The following is a 12,966-nucleotide window of genomic DNA, read 5'->3' as shown; positions in this document are numbered from 1 at the left end:
GAAAGCCAAAGGGAAACTAGTAATGACTGCATGAGAATTGCTAGGAACCTGACTTAACTTTGTGCTGCTTGTTTTAGAAACACCATGAGGAAATTTTAGTTGGGGTTGAGCAAAGTGTGGCTGTGGTGGCACAGCATGGACTCTGTTGTCACTCCACAACCTCATAACACATATCTCTACAACTACTGATATTACCTACACGGAAAACCATCATTATAGATATGTTAAAGGGAAGAAAGCTTCAAGTTTAGCAAGAATCCAGAGCTTTTTGTAATATGTGGCCTCATAGGCAAAGAAAATATCAGCTAAATTACAGGTTCAAACAGAAAATGAATGGTATGTAATCAATGTCAATCAGCTTACTTGAATCTATCAACCACTCTTTGGTAAAATTAAATTTAATTGAGCCGTACCTACTGTTACAATGTTCAGAATGCGTGCCTGATACAATGCAGTAAGGGCATTGCTTCACAGATAACAGCAATGCTAGCCATGCTGAGTCACTCTATGGCTCTTAGCATGTTTGTTAAGCTCAGTCTTAGGCACATCAGCTCACTTAATCCAATTAAAGGGTCATGGGAAAACAGAGTCTAGTCCAATAGCATTAACTGCAAGGAAAGACCTAACCAATATCCTGCTATATCTTTCATTAATGACTTATAAACACTTCTGAATATCGAAACACTGTAACTCCCTTTCATCTTTATTCAGTAATTTTCAAAGAAACCAGTTCAACTGCATAGCTTGCATTCCACGTCCTTGAAGTGATTTAGAGAAAGACAAGCTATTTCATTTTGAATTTCTTTAAGGGAAATATCATTGCAATACAATATTGATATGTGTCACTGTACACTCCTAAATTAGGAATGTTAAACTAAACAGTCTCTTCTCTGTTCAAGGGCTGATCTAGCCTGCTTAGCTGTGTAGTGAGTCATATTGGTAATCTGAGACAGTATTTACCCCTCAAAACATACTGACAACAGAAATGTGCCAGGTGTACCACCCAAATGGGATTTGAACAATAAATATAAAGCAAGGAGATGGTCAAGAGGCTCAGTGGTGACTTGGCTGTTGTTGTATTTGGCCAGTTTTTGCTTCCTTTAGTGGACTAGATTGGTACTATAATGGTTTCCGTGTAAACAACAGCCCAGCCTTGTGGTTTATGGTTTTATAAATGTTGAATGTTCAATGTTATACAGTCACCCTCAATTGAAACAAAAAGTTTTCCTTTCATCTCTATAGCAACTTAATCCATTGGATTTATTCTCTAGTATGACTGTACCTGTAATATGGATTTATAATCAAGTTCCAGGCTGCAGAGAACTGGAGCTTATTCCATTATTAGGGGGCACAATACAGGAAACATTCTCGTCTCTAGCAGATCCCACTCACACACCCACCCACACTTACATAGTGCGGTAAGAGGTAGATGGGATTCATACTAAAGATTGAGCATTCCTAATCCAAAATTTCAAAATCTGAAATGCTCCAAAATCATAAACTGAAATTGCTGTTGTTCAGTTATGACAATAGTGTAGGATTCGATGTAAGATTGAAAGAACTGACAGGTACATCATGTTTGTGAAAATATGAATTGTAAAATATGCATTTGTAATAAACAACGTGTTACACCCCATCAAAAGAAGGTGAAAAGAACTGTCATTAAGAGAGTTTATCACAAAGAGCCATAGAAGATGCAGATTTCAGCACTCAAAACAACTGAATCAGTAAATGTGTCTAATGACAACAGCAGCCATCTTTTGATTCCACATCTAAGCAAATGACTAAAGGAAGTTAACTTTACTGTCTAAAATGGAAATGCAAACATGCCATGTCGGAATATAGCTGGAGTGCTTTAACATACCGTACATACATACACCACAATGCCTATGTAAACTCTGTTTGCTGTTGTTATGCTAGTAAGTGATGCAACAGATTCTGAATGGATAAGAGTAATTTTAGCTTTTTATTTTCTCTGCTTTTGCTCAGTTTCTTTTGCTTTCTCCCTGAAACCTCTGTGGCATAAAGTGTCTGGGCTGGAGGAAAAGATGGAGGGTGTTTTAGGAAAATGCAAATATGCAAAATATGCAAATATTTGGAAATCTAAAGTACTTCTGACCCCAGGCATTTTGGATTAGGGATGCTCAGTCTGTGCCAGGGTGGAAGCACTAATTAACCTAACCTGAAGTTATTGGGAATGTGAAAGGAAAACCTGAGGACACACATACAAAATTCAGGCATGGGAATTAAATCTACTCCTTTACTGGAAACAAGAGTAGGAAGCACTATGATCTCAAACCACACCTCATAAGAAATTTGAAATAAACACTGTTGGATTCATTTTAAATACAGAAACAATACTTTTATATTAGAAAAAATAGTGCTGTTTGAAATCAAAACCTGATGTCTGAAGGGCCATCACTTATTGTTTTGCAGAGTGTAGACTGCAAAACAATTGTGCACATTGCCACAACATGTGTTTTGTCATACGCTCATTGTAAAAAGAAAAAAACACCCACACTTTATGGCAACTACTCATCCAAAGTAGTTTCCACAATCCAAATACCTGCTGCTTACTGTGTAATAAGAGGACTGAGTAAGTAGCCAGTTAAAATTAACCTTCTAACACAAGTAAACTTTGCATTCAATAAAAGAGAAATCATGTTTTTTACTAAAAATGCACCAGATTATGTCTCCAGGTTATTTCTGAACATGGTGCTAGAAAGCACCCATCCATGAACTCATGTATCCAGCTGTTTTATTAATTCTCATTTTTCATTTATTAGGAGGAGATGCTAAGCCCACTGTAATAAGCATTCAAGCTTCCTCAAAATAGGGGGCAAAATTAGGGTTGATTATTGTAAAATGGACTGGGCTATGACAGAAAATCCAAACACACAAAGAAAAGGTTATAAATTGAACCAAGTTCTAAAGCCAGGAGGGTTGTCCACCATGGTGCCTGTAGCAACTACAAAGTTTCCCATATTTTTTTATAGCACGGGCATTCAAGTTCCTGTAGCATTTTGTGATCAGAAATCTCAATTCTCTTAGCTACAATAAAAATAAGGACAATACATTATACAAATCCAAGTAAATTACTAGGTAAAGACATTTAATTGTGAAATTCTTACTTGTATGCACTAATCATTACACAACATGTCACCAGTTACTCGCACCATGTGAGTGATTAGTGAGTATAACTATCTCACCCCAAAACTCTGTCAGATAAACAAAGTGAAAAGCTCTATATTGGATATTTTAGATATGAAACACACTCTCAGATAGATATAACATAAAGAATTACAGATGTGCATACAGAAAGAGATTTATCGAAGGCACTATATAAAACAAGTACATAACACTGCCACAATATAAGATAGACATATAGGTTTGAAAGGCACAATGTAACTGACAGATAGATAAACTGGCTATGTAATGTATTACATGATTGATTGATTGATTGATTTTCATGGTAGGAGACTCCTCTACTGTATTCAGGTCTGGGAATGCAAGCATTAATAAAGCGTGTGACAATAATAACTCAATAAACCTATGTTTAAAACGTATGTTTCTTCCTTTGTTTGACTGTTAAATGGAATTCCACTAAACATAAATATGCTACACTTCTGTCCAGCTTTATCTTCTGTCTGGGACCATTTCTAGTGATTTAGCTGCCCCCAGGAAATCTGTCACTTCAGTCAATTTTGTGATATCTATACATTTAAAGAACTCGTTCCACAACCGGGCACTGGAAAAGCAGGTTGAGATAGAGGATGAAAGGGTGTAATTTATTTAAGTTAACTATAAAATATGACTGAACACATCAAGTGATCTGATATACTGTAAGAAAAAGCAGCCCACTTCTCAAATACCGTAGAAGCAACCCATTTCTTTAACCCTTTTCCCTTCTTTTTTTCCTTCTCATGAACCTGTTATTTAACACCCACTAGTTGAGTCTTCACCCAAAATCATCTCCAGACTGCTGAAACTGAGATGGAAAAAATAGGCCTGAAGGCAAAGTTTAATAGGGCCAGCAGATAAAAGAAAGGCAGGGGTTGTTGGCCAAAAGATCAAAAACAAAATCAAATTCAAAAAAATAAAACAAAAGCCAAAATTCTGACTACCAGAAATACATAAACTCTCTCTAGAGTAGGACAATAAATTATGTTATTTTATCCACAAGCACAGGTAATCCGTGATAGCTTCAAATATCAATGTAGAATTTCAAGTGATTGGAAACTACACATGGCAACAGTAAATAATATGTCATTGCTCATAACAAAAACACAATGAAACCAAAGGTGCAGCAAATAGTCATAAAATTACAAAAGCCAAAATATTATTCTCTTCACCTTTTAAAGCCCTATAGTCTTTTTTACTGAAGATAAATGATTCTGTATTGAGACAGATAGGTACCCCACAAACAGTGGGAGGACAAAGAAGCACCAATCTCTGCAAATTTAACTGAAATGCAAGATGCAGTATTTTTACTAATCACATGATCAAAAATAAGAAATTTAGATTGTCAGCTTTGTATAGAAATTGAAAGCTCTGGAGATGAAACAAATTATAATCCCAGATGATCCCAAGTAGCTGTATGTAAAATATTTAAGTTTTTATATGAAATTATCATACATCAAATGTAATCTGATGATATTCCACATACTGCTGTTGATCTGTACTGTAGAAGAACCAGTCTGAAAGAAATGTGGTATGTCAAAGTAATTACAGTCATTGGTATATATATTTTTTTTCAGATAGAATCTGAAAAGTCCAAACATTTACCATATTACTGCTGTTTCTCAGTTCACAAGGACAGCTTGTTTGCAAAGTTAAGAATATATATCACCAGGAAGAGCTCTTGCTGAAGTAAAAGATATAAAAGATATAACACCTTTTTTGTACATCCCATAGGTACTCCCACAACCAGTGGGAGGACTGCTACGTGTGTCTCTGCAAATTTAACTGAAATGCAAGATGCAGTATTTTTACTAATCACATGATAAAAAATAAGAAATTTAGATTGTCAGCTTTGTATAGAAATTGAAAGCTGGAGATGAAACAAATTATAATCCCAGATGATCCCAAGTAGCTGTATGTAAAATATTTAAGTTTTTTTATATGATAGCGTATCATACATAAAATGTAATCTGATGATATTCCACATACTGCTGTTGATCTGTACTGTAGAATAACCAGTTTGCAAAAGAAATGTTTAAGTGGCTGCTCTTACAGTCATTGGTATATATATTTTTTTTCAGATAGAATCTGAAAAGTCCAAACATTTACCATATTACTGCTGTTTCTCAGTTCACAAGGACAGCTTGCTGGTGGGCAAAGTTAAAAATATATATATTATGCACTTCGTTCTTGCTGAAGTAAAAGATATAAAAGATATAACACCTTTTGTACATAAGAGGAAGGTTTTGACACTCATGGTTAACGGGCTGCCCCCTCAATCTGCACACTGTGTTTAGTCAGTGTAAATGCACCCTTACGTTACAACAGGATTATAGAATTCAGACCCGGAGAGTGGATACATGTTGAATGTTGATTAGCACATGAAAGTAAGAATTTCATTGTACTCTGCACTGTGACAATATTGAACCTAAGAACCTATGGATACCATAATTTGCAAAAGGAGAGTGGAACGAATGCTGGAATGGTAGAATGGATACTCAGCTTCAATTCAAGTCAGAAATCCTGTGTTATGTTACAGCCAGTATTTCTTCCCTGGCTTAAATTTATTTTCGGTTATTATTTAATGTATTATTCTTATATGTTTTTGTTTGTGCAATATCTGTTAGGTTTGTTTACTGTTTGATGTTTGTATGTATTTAAGTATTGTGACATTCCTTCTACTTTGTAGGTGGAACCCCTGATTTCACATCTGCTTGGACCACCCTTAGCCTTGAGGTGAAAGAAAAAGTCCCAGCAGTGGTTCATTGGGTTTGTTGTACTTATTATTGTGAATATTGATTGATTTCTTTGCTTTTTTGATATTTCAGTTTTGCTCTAGGATTACTGATTTTTGGATTTCATATTGGGAGTTGTTCACATTGTATTGATTTTAGGAAACTCCTTTTTGCTATTTTTCCTTGTTCTTCATGTTTTTGTTAAATCTGAATAAATTCTTCACTTATGATGATTCACTGTTTGGACTTTGCTTATCAAGATAGAAGTTTTACAATTCCTCTCTCTTGACAGACACTTTTGTATGTGTCCTGAAAATTTTAAATCCTGGTCCCCATTTTGAACTTGTGTAAAACACAGCCTGCCTATTGAGTTTGGGGACTGGCTGTCAAGGGGTGAGGCTACAACTGTGTAGGTTGGTGAAGGTCCTGGCCTGTTTTTGAAGGCTATTAGGAGGCTTCACACCCATTTTTGCCATATTTATGACAACATTATATAACTGCCTTAAGCTTTCAGATCGGAAATGTTCAGATGCATCATTAGAAAGGGGAAGTAATAACTCCACTTTCCTTGAATTGCACCAAGAAACAAAAAAATCATGTCAATGTGAAAATGGCATTTCTGCAAATTAAGTTTGGAGTAGGTTCTGGCTTGCACACAGCCTTTTGCTTGATTTCATAAACAAAAAAGGGCATAGAATAAATAAACCAGTATTAAAAGTGTGAAAAGTCTCCACAGTACTCTCCTGTAAATTTTAAAACGCACGCACATATCTGCAGTGGTTTGACTAAGCATTCTGGGACTGACTAAATAATGTCAGAGTTGTAACCTCAAAATCATAAAGTTCAAATGCAAATTGTGTATTGGAACTCATCTAAAACATCTTTAAGATGTTCAGTAGCAATGACCCATGTTTTTTAAATAGGGAACTGACCAGTAATGGTGGTCTGCACCATAACGTACAGTGAATACACTTATAGTTTTCATCCTCTTTCTCTGTACGTTTAGCATTCGTTTGCTCAGAAGTTGATGTGCTTACAGCTTCGTGAGCAGCTCTTGTTTTCTCCACTCTAGTGGCCTGCTTCTTCTATTCTTCCATTGGAATTATTTTGTGTTAAAACTGATTAAGTCTGCAATTACTTAGTACGTTTTTTTTTAATTTTTCACTTAAGCTGGCACTTAAGTGTTCAATCTGTCTCAAGAATGATTTAAGATATGAAGAGCTAGAGGAAGTAATAGCGAAGGTGGTAGGGATGAGAACGGCACCGTACACATGCACCGCACGGCCGCCCTGTTGCCCGCTGCCAAGAGTTGATTCTACAATAAAATAAAATAAAAATAAAAAGAGTAATACAAATCATCACTCTGAAAGCGGACAGTAGAGGTCACGTAGTATATGTGTACCAAATTTCAGGTCAATTGGTCAAATTGTCTGTCCAGGATTTTAAATCACCTATAGCTCACAAACTAACAGACAGCCACGGTAGCTTATCTCTCTATTATAAAAAAAAATCCTGGCAGGGAGACCAGGGAGGCAAGATGTGATTTTCTCGGAAAACAATTTGACGCCCCGTGAGAGACACTTTAACGTCACGCAAGACAAGGCAGTGAGACAGAAGGACAGCTGCCGTACAGGCTTCTAAATGATCGACACACCTCGGCAGTAGCAGCAGCTGATCCGTCATTTCCTTAGCATGCGTTCAGCTCCCCCCCCCTGTGAGTGGCAGAGATGCAAAATGGCAAAAGTACAGCTGCTGTACAGGCTTTTAAATGATCGACACAAAGTGCGACAAGCAGAACACACAGCTTGCTAGAAGCAGCAGAAAGACAGCAGCTGATCTGACCACATCTCCTGAGTGTGCATTCAGCCCATCCTTCACAATGTGAGCAGCATTATACGTCCCGCGAAAAAGAGATGTAACCACGCCTGAGGCAGGAAATAAAGGACAGATCAAACACCGTTAGACCCAGACCCAGATCTTTTATAGTTCATTTTGAACGATTATCATTTAAGCTAGAGGTGATGGCACTCCTCAGAAACAAGGAAGATATTATATATGAAAATAACCACATTCGTATCTTCCCTGACTTCTCTCTAGCAACAGTTACTAAAAGCGCAGCCTTCTACAGCATTAAACAGCGGTTACGGCAAGCCAGAGTCAAATACAGCCTCTTGTATCCGGCAAAACTAAAAGTGGAATGGCAGGGTCAATTCTATGTCTTCGCTAGCAAGAAAGAAGCAGAAAAGGAATTAAGAAAGCTGATCCCGGGACTATTCTGATACATAATAGTGAGTCATGGTGGTTAATGATAAAGCAAGGATTAATAATCTACAGTCTAATCTATTTGTTTTAAAATACAGGTTTTTATCAGCATATATTCTCATTATTACTTAGTATTACTAGGGCGCTGTTTATGTTTTATTGTGCTTAATTACTTTTTCTTTTTTCTCTTTTTTTTTTCCAATTATTTCATCTCTACCCTAAACGAGACTGTTCAATATCATATACTTGGTTTATTGTAATTGCTTTTACTGCATTAAGACTTGTCATCCTTGTTCTGGACACATTTTTAACACCCGGGTTTATTATCTGGGTGTATCATCTTAATGCACTAAAATTGCTGAAGACTATACAGTGGTACCTCGGTATACGTCTGCTTTGGAATAAGTCCAACTTATTATACGTCCTGTTTGGACATGAAAAATTTTGCTTGGTATACAACCTTTGTTTGGAATATGACTCGCGTGCTAACCTTGTTTACCTCTCTCGAGACAAAGCCACGACTGCCCACGAGCGTTAGTGCCCCAGTTGCTAGCATTCAGTGAACAACCCGCACTATAAATCTCTGTGAACTTTCACGTGTGTGATATAGCGGGTCCACAGCTTCTGTCAAAGTCCACCTTTAAAATAAATAATCACCGCGCTTGCAACTTGGTGAGGGGTGTGGTGGTTATGTGGCTGAAGGTTGTCAGGACGATTCGCAATGTGGGCGTTTCTCACCAAAGTGCACTTGTGAGGGACCGTCCGCATTCATGATTGTTCCTGGGGCTGCTTATCTTGATAAACAGAAGCGCGAGTCGGCTAGAAGGGGAGGAAAAAGAAAGAACAGACGGGAGGTTGAGTGAGTGAGAGAGAGAGCGAGCGAGTTAACGTCAGCTGCAAGTAGGTCGACTCCCCTGTTGGGAAGCAGGGGGGCCGCCAGGTAAAAAGGCACTGGGCTTCTTCTTTTTTTTTTAAAAAAAAAGAATGCTTCCTGCTCTATTTTAACTTCGTTGTTTTTAAGAAGACTTTTTTCTATTGTTTTTAACCTCCACGCTTCACTTCTGATTTTATGGATTATTTTTTGGAACTTTGGGGACTGCACTTTAATTTGAACACCTTGTTTTGTTAATTGTTTTAATAAAAGCACTTTGCACTTTTTCACCATCCCCTTGCTTTGTTGTTACCAATGAGGTTAGCAGTGAGGCACATTACTGACGGTGTAGGGTTCAAGGGCTCCCTGGCAGCAGATGGGAGCATACAGCAAACCCGCATCGTCACAACGTGATTTTGTGTTTTTTTTCATGTAAATTTGAATTGATTGTTGAAAAGTACGAAGGTGGCATGCGGATCCGGGACATGGCTGTTGCATACCGTTTGCCGAGAACGACGGTATCTACGATTGTGAAAAACAAAGATGTTATTAAAAAGTAAAGTGAGGTTAAATTTTCATTTATTTCATCTAATTGCTTTTGTATTTATGTATTTTAGTATTAAGCAGTGTTTAAATTATTTTATACAACCCCATTAATGTATAATATGCCAATAGCAATAGGATTTTTTTTTCATGGGAACGGATTAATCATTTTCCCATTATTTCTTATGGGAAAAATTTGTTTGGTATACTCCTGTTTGGAATAAGTCAAAGGGTCTGGAACGAATTAAGGACGTATACAGAAGTTCCACTGTATATATATTTTAAGTGCAAAATTCTTTTTTTTTTTTTTAGACTATATTGGTAATAGATATCTCAATCTTTTAACCCTAAAACGCTGCTGCATTGGGGTTTGTTTTGCTTTGGACATGCTCTGTCTCTGGGTATGTCAGAGGACTGGGACTGTGTGAAGTGGGTTTTAGCCTCACTTGGGGAGGCAAAAAGGAAGGGTGGGGGGTTAAGGGGAGAGAAAGAGAGCAGGCTTGATCTATACCTAATCTATCCTATTAATCTTTATAATTATAACTATCAACGTAATAATAAGCTGCATGGCAACAACTCTTGGGGAAATAGGAAATTAAGACCTAAACTATCTCACTTCCAGTTAAGACTATAAAATGACATCAAAAACTCAGAATCAGTGTCTCCATGATGGGACAGTTAACTGCGTAAGCTGGAATGTTAAAGGCCTGAATCACGAATTAAAGAGAAAGAAAGTACTTCTCACCTAACAGGTCTAAATGCTAAAATAGTATTTTTACAGGAAACCCACTTACTAAGCAAGGATCAGTTCCGGCTGCAAAAGACTGGACTGGCCAAATGTTCCATTCTAGTTTTACAAAGAAAACTAGAGGGTGGGAATTCTCATACATAGAACAGTACCATTTGTAGCATCAGATGTAGTATTGGATCCTGAAGGGAGATATGTAATGGTCATGGGAGACTTATCTAACTGTAAAATGATTTTGATAAATGTTTATGCACCTAATATTGATGATAAGGAATTTATACAAAATTTATTTGCATCCATTCCCAATCTGAACACTCATAAAGTTATAATGGCTGGGGACTTTAATTGTGTTCTAAATCCACTTTTAGATAGGACTTCCTCCACAGGGGAAGCATCTAACACCGCAAAGATAATTACAAAGTTTATAACTGATCACAACTTATCAGATCCCTGGAGGTTTTTAAACCCAAATTCAAGAACATATTCTTTCTACTCACCAGTACATCATTGCTACTCAAGGATTGATTACTTCTTTATAGACAATAACTTCTTGCCTAAGATTAAATCTTGTAAATACGATGCTATTGTTATTTCTGACCATGCACCTATGATCTTGGAGCTGAAATTACTAAGCCCCATACACTCACCCCAGATGGCGCCTCAACCGCTTCTATTAGCTGACGAGAATTGTACTGAATTTATATCCAAACAAATCAAATTCTTTCTAGAGACAAATACATCCCCCGAGATCTCTGCAGGAATACTCTGGGAAACTCTTAAGGCCTTCTTAAGAGGACAGATTATCTCATATCTTTCCCACAGAAATAAATCCGAAGCCAAGAAAGTAGCAGAGATAAAAAGCGAAATTACTAAAATAGATGAAGAACATGCCAGACTACCAAGCGAGACTCTACATAGGAGGAGGCAGGCTCTACATTCAGAATTAAACCTCTTGACAACTAAAGAAACTGAACAACTAATTTACAAATCCAGACATCATTATTATGAACATGGAGAGAAAGCTAATAAGCTTTTAGCTCAACAAATTCACAAGCAAGAAGTGCAACGCAATCTCGTAATCACTAACATAACGGAGATAAAATCAATGAACACAAAAATATAATGCACACTTTTAGAGACTACTATAAATCCCTATATACTACTGAGTTTAAAGAAGACAATACACAATCTAATGCATTTCTGGATACATTACAGATACCACAAATAGACGCTTTTAGTGTGGAGGAACTTGATAAACCTCTGCATTATCAGAATTACTAGATGCTATAAAGTCACTCCAAGGTGGAAAGCAGCAGGCCCTGATGGCTACCCTGCAGAGTTTTACAAGAAATTCTCCGCTCAGCTAGCTCCCTCCTATTAGCAACATTTACAGAAGCCAGAGATAACCAATCTCTTCCACAAACCTTTCGCCAAGCACTAATCACTGTTTTCCAAAACAAAATAAGGACTTATTACAATGTGCATCATACAGACCAATTTCACTTCTGAATAACGACGTTAAAATACTCTCTAAAATCATAGCTAGAAGGATGGAGAAAGTGCTCCCTCGTAATATCACAAGACCAAACTGGATTTATTAGGGGCCGACACTTATCTTCAAATCTTCGACGCCTGTTTAATGTAATATACTCACCAACTAAATCAAACACCCCAGAAATATTATTATCATTGGATGCAGAAAAGCATTCGACATGATTGAATGGAAATACCTTTTACTACATTGGAGAAGTTTGGGTTTGGCCGAACATTTGTGCATGGATTAAATTACTGTATACTAACCCAGAAGCTTCAGTTTGCATCAATAACATTTGCTCAGACTACTTTAAACTAGAACGTGGCACTAGACAAGGATGCCCTTGTCACCTGCTGTTTGCAATTGCCATTGAACCACTGGCAATACATTGTCGAAATACTGATCAGATAAAGGGGATTAGCAGAGAAGGACTGGAACAGAAAATCTCATTATATGCAGATGACATGGTACTGTATATATCGGACCCAGAAAATTCTGTGCCTGCAGTCTTAGCAGCACTCACAGAATTTCAAAAGATCTCTGGTCTCAGAATTAATCTGAATAAAAGTGTACTCTTTCCAGTGAATTCTCAAGCATATAATATTAGATTAGACACCCTACCTTTTATCATTGCAGAACAGTTTAAATACCTGGGTAAACATCACAAGTAAACATAAAGCTCTTTATCAACAAAATTTCACGTCTGCATGGAAAAAATTAAACAAGACTTGCATAGATGGTCAACCCTTCATCTCACACTAGCTGGAAGAATTAACACTGTTAAGATGAATATTCTTCCTAAGCTCCTTTTTTATTTCAAAACATCCAATATACATTAATAAATCATTCTTTAAGCAATTAGATTCAACAATAACCTCATTTATTTGGAATTCAAAACATCCACGCATCAAAAGAGCGACCCTACAAAGACAAAAGGCAGAAGGCGGCATGGCTCTACCTAACTTCCAGTTTTATTACTGGGCAGCAAATATACAGCGATAAGAACCTGGACACAAATAGAAGAACATACACAGGCTTGGACCGCAATAGAAGTAAAATCCTGCAGTACTTCTTTGTATTCCTTGCTCTGTGC

The 12,966-nt window shown here is 37.0% G+C and overlaps 1 protein-coding gene across 1 annotated transcript in view; it reads right to left on the bottom strand.

The window, feature by feature from the left end:
- The window catches only part of si:dkey-40c11.2 (drebrin), a 201,626-nt gene that overhangs the window by 4,989 nt on the left and 183,671 nt on the right, over window positions 1-12,966 (bottom strand). The window lies entirely within an intron of this gene.

This window comes from Polypterus senegalus, chromosome 7 (assembly GCF_016835505.1).
Source record: "Polypterus senegalus isolate Bchr_013 chromosome 7, ASM1683550v1, whole genome shotgun sequence".
NCBI lineage: Eukaryota > Metazoa > Chordata > Cladistia > Polypteriformes > Polypteridae > Polypterus > Polypterus senegalus.
Note: the sequence above shows the minus strand (reverse complement) of the source record. Positions and strands in the feature narration are given on the sequence as shown.